Genomic DNA, 4,843 nt, shown 5'->3' on the forward strand with positions numbered 1-4,843 from the left:
TCACTCTCCCTCTCAATTTCTATATAAAACCAACACACTCATAACGTGTACGTGTACGTGTACGTGTTCGTCCTGTGTTTTTTTTATTTCTTTCTTCCTTTCTCTCTCTCACTTCCCACTACCATCGAGTAAAACTTTCCTTTTCTCTTCCTTTCTCTTTCTAAAAAAAAAAAAAAGAAGATAGGAAAAGAAACGAAAAAAAAAAATACTTTTTTCTCTCCCACTACTACTATTCCCCGTTTCTAAAACTCTCCCTCTCGATGACGACGACGACGAACACTTTTTCTTTCTTTTCTATCCTTATCTTTTTTTCTTTTTTTCTTCTACATTTTCCACTACCTTCTTCTTCTTCTTCTTCTTCTACTTCTTATCTTTTTCTTTCACCATAGAAAGCACAGGATAGAAAGGGAAACTGTGAATTGGGGTAAAAAAACTGGCCCGTAAGACTCCTGGTTGAAGAAAGACAACGATAGTAGTTTAGAGAACGAGTGTGTATGCGTGCGTGGATTCCCCGTCTGTTCTCTGTGTGTGTGTGTGTGTGTGTTTGTGTGTGTATACTCGGTCTTTCTTTTTAACACACGCGTGCAGGTGCGGTGAGGGTTAAAAAGAGGAGGAGGAGGAGGAGGAGGAAGTACCTCGACCAAGGACGAACTTTTCCTCAGGATTGTATCTAGCCTTTCATGAACCCTACACTTTTCCAACCCTTTCGAATAAAACACGATATGAAATAAAAATTAATTCGTTAGTTCAAAACGATGAAACGAGGATCGTACGATCGACAAAAAAAAAAGGGGGTACCAAAAATTAGATTTAAAAAACTACAAAATATAATATAGTCAAATACAATCGAACGTATCGAAAAGAAGAAGAAGAAGAAATAAAGCAAGAAGAATACAATCGTAAAAATAAAAGAACCCCGGTAAGGGGTGGGGGGGAGGGGGAATGAAAGAAGAAATCCATCCCTGAGTTTGAAAGACTACGTTGGGGTAGAAGTTGGGGGTGGGGGTTGGGAGTTGGGGGAGGGTTGGTCGGCACGCCGCAAGGGGTGACTTCGCGGTAGGACGACTGGTGGGAGTTCGAGAAAGAAGAAGAAGAGAAATGGGTGGCGGAGAACAAGAAGGTTTAGATGTAGGGGAGGAAAAGGAAAGGAAGGGAGGGAGGGAAGAGGGTTGGAGCGTGGAAAGCTAGTGGAGGGTTGGAGAGTGAAAGCTAGTGGAGGGGTGCACGGAGGAGTTGAATCAACGCGGGGGTGTATGGGGGAATTAGCGGATGGCCGTGGACATGTGGGGATACTTTCTCATTCAAGTAGGCCGCCATCGTGGCACGATGGTCAAAACAATAGAGTAGTCCGAACCTTAGGCGTCCCGTTCGTTCCTCTTCTTCTTCTTCTTCTTCTTCTTCTTCTTCTTCTTCATCGTCCCCGTAATTTTCCTTCCCCTTTTTCTTTTCCTTTTTTTTTCTTATCACCCTCATTGGTGGTACCTGGGAGTACCACCATACTTGTATACTTCTATCTCTCTCTCTCTTTTGAATATTTTTCAAATTATTTATTTATTTGACTTCTCCTTATCACTGTCTCCGTCTTACTTCCCATTTGCGTTTGTTTCTTTTAATTTGTTCACTCGAATATATTTCTTCCCCACCACACCTCTCCTCCTGGTCCCTAGAAAAATTATTTCAATTTTTGTATTGGTCTCTTTTCTACAGTGCGAAATAGTGAAAGTAAAGAAGTGCCGTCGCGTTATCATCGGAGTAGATACTCGCGTCGTCATCGTGATAAAAAAAACGAGATCTTGATCTCGTATGATCGACAAATGGATAAGAGAAAAATAACATACGAATTGTCGATCTTAAACAACCACGATTGCCTTGGGCCGATTCACGTGGAGGACTCGACTAAGCTGATCGTGATCACGGTAAGTCCCATTATCTCTGTTTTACTTTTATTTTCTCTTTGACATTTACTTTATCATAGAACAAACGAAACTTCTTCTTCTTGTATCGAGAAAAAAAAATACTTCTTAACCCTTTTTCAAATAATACAAATAATTATCGTAACCAACCCGTTGGTTAATCAATTGTCCAACGTTTACACTGAAATCGTACGAGAATTGAATTGACATTAATGAATTAACAAATATTAATTTACGTCCGTTTTCCACGTTACTTCTTCTTCTTCTTCTTCTTCTTCTTGTGTCGAGAAAAAAAAATACTTCTTAACCCTTTTTCAAATAATACAAATAATTATCGTAACCAACCCGTTGGTTAATCAATTGTCCAACGTTTTAACTGAAATCGTATGAGAATTGAATTGACAATTAATGAATTAACAAATATTAATTTACGTCAGTTTTCCACGTTACTTCTTCTCTTCTTCTTCTTCTTATGCTTCTTAAAAATATTCTTCGATGAGTATATTGTTGCAAATGTTTCACTAGATGACCGAGAACCGAATGAACGATTCAGTCAAATATTCCAAACTGAGATCGATAAATGTGCTTACGAGTTTTCAATTTAACACCTATTGTTTTTGCTTTTTATTTTTTGTATTTTTTTTTCTTCTTCTCAGAACCGGGTGATCTCGTCCCTTTTGAGGATAAGAACGAAACGATACAATACCGTACTGTTAGCCATTTGAGGGTCGACTAAAACTCCCTTACACTCACGTTTACTCCTACGTCTTTTGCATGCGAATACTCCACGTGGTTCATCTGACGACACGCATTGCGCAGATCCAACCTTTCGACCAACCTTTTCCTTCCATTCCTTTCCTTTATTCACTTTCATACACTCTCGTGATCCCCACTTTGTTTCCGATTGTTCAGATCACATGCAGATACTGTTGCAATACGTTTAAACTGTATATTTGTAATGTTTTATCGTATCATCCTTTCCAATGTTGATTATTTTATGCGAATAATAGTTCAGCTAACGCGTCAAATCTTTCCTTTTTATATTAGTATTATTATTAGGATATTATTATTATTATTATTATTATTATTATATATCACGTGGTATCGAATATTTTCTTGTTTTTGTTCAATGAGAATTTATATTTTTATTTTTTTAAATTAAAGTTAATATAAAAATGTCTACTCTCTCAGTTTTACAAATTGTAATATTTTATAGATATGAAATTAAAATATTAATAATATTACAATTGTTTAATCAATGGGATTTTATCGAGCCGAAAGAAATGTGTTTTAACGTATAAGCAATTTCGTTCTCAATTAAATCAAATTTCGTTCGTTAAAAATAATACTAGAATTATTTTTCAAAATGATATATAATTAAACAATACAATTAAAACTATATATATTTAATTCAATTCTTCGTATACATTTTAAAATATATAAAATTACCGATTACGTATTTGTGATAATTTCCTGTTTTAATTCCAATCTTAATATCTAATTTTAAATTTTCATTTGATATCTATTTTCATAAAATAAAAAAAATTGTAAAATACAAAAAGAAACATTGTAAAATATATAAAATTACCGATTACGTATTTGTGATAAATTCCTGTTAATTCCGATCTTAATATCTAATTTTAAATTTCCATTTGATATCCATTTTCATAAAAAAAAAAAAATATTAAATTAACGTAAAGTAAATTATCATAGACGAAAAAATACAAATTGAAAATTTCTACGAGTGTGGAGGTGCATTTTTTTTTCTTAATTTTTTTGTGGAGGGGTGGGGTGTGGGGAATGGGGGAAAGGGAAGAAAACAAAACGACTCGGGATAGGTGGATGGATTTTTTCTGATTTCTGTTTCTGCTGTTTCTTCTTCTTCTTCTTCTTCTGCTGCTGCTGCTTCTGCTTCTGCTGCTGTTGCTATTGCGATGATATTTGTCTTGTTTACGAGAAGACTTATGCGCGTGTGCGGACCACCGAAGTTCGCTGCTCGATCAATAGGCCTCTACTGAAATCACACATAAACGCACTCACTCCCACGCACCAATACAACCATACTTTTTTTTTCCTTTCTATCCAATAGAAACACACGCACGTAAACGTACACGTACAAACATAGATTTATTTTAACCGGCCCGTTCTTCTTCTCCTCCTCAATTTCGACTTTTCCTACGACCCCGACAAAATTTCGTTTTACACTTTTGTTTTCTTCCTTTCGCGTTTGTTTTTATATTACTTTAGGAATAAAAATTATTTCATTGGCCTAAAGTTCGTTCTTCCAATTTTTCTTCTTTTTTTTTTTTTTTTAATAAATGTTCATTTTTTTATATATTTTATCAGATTATTTTTTATATCTTTTATGTATTTTATTATTCCATATAAATTAAAACATTTTCGAGATGAAAAATTAATGTACAAATATCGCGATAAAATCATTCAAAACCTAACCAATCATGATCTTCTTTTATTTTTTTTCTTTAACATACAAAAATTACTTCCTTGAAAAAATCAAAATATGATATATAAAATATAGTCATCGATAAAATAAATAAATAAATAATAATAATCGTTAACGATGTTACAAAATTTATAAACAATTCTCACTTATGTTAAATAATACGTATATATATATATGAATAATACCACAAATAAAAGACACAGAACACAAAAAATATATAACAACAACAAATTTATCTGAATCATGATACATACAAGTATATAATTCATAATCGTGAGAAAGACACGGGTCTGTCTAAATCATACTAATACAACGAATAGTTATGATTATTTAGTTTCGATCGTCACATTTAGTTGCACTCGTACACCACACTCACACATGTATGCATGCATGCATGCATTAGAGACAAAGTTAGTGCAGAACAGCTGTGAAAATAATTTCACGTAACACTTTTTATTCGTGACAT

General features: G+C 34.0%; 1 protein-coding gene and 1 long non-coding RNA gene across 2 annotated transcripts in view; one reads left to right on the forward strand and one right to left on the reverse strand.

The window, feature by feature from the left end:
- Window positions 1–343: 343 nt before the first annotated feature.
- LOC122526370 lies at window positions 344–1,389 on the reverse strand. The gene is made up of 2 exons (XR_006306045.1): window positions 1,355–1,389; window positions 344–449 (listed from the first exon to the last, which is right to left on the reverse strand). It is a non-coding gene; the product is annotated as an uncharacterized LOC122526370 (long non-coding RNA).
- A 240-nt stretch (window positions 1,390–1,629) lies between these two features.
- The window catches only part of LOC122521019 (zinc finger protein 423-like), a 13,855-nt gene continuing 10,641 nt past the window's right edge, over window positions 1,630–4,843 (forward strand). Inside the window, exon 1 of the mRNA XM_043641402.1 lies at window positions 1,630–1,916. The gene's annotated coding sequence lies outside the window, so the exon portion shown is untranslated. The remainder of the gene's footprint in view (window positions 1,917–4,843) is intronic.

Source organism: Polistes fuscatus, unplaced genomic scaffold (genome assembly GCF_010416935.1).
Source record: "Polistes fuscatus isolate 324 unplaced genomic scaffold, CU_Pfus_HIC Scaffold1, whole genome shotgun sequence".
NCBI lineage: Eukaryota > Metazoa > Arthropoda > Insecta > Hymenoptera > Vespidae > Polistes > Polistes fuscatus.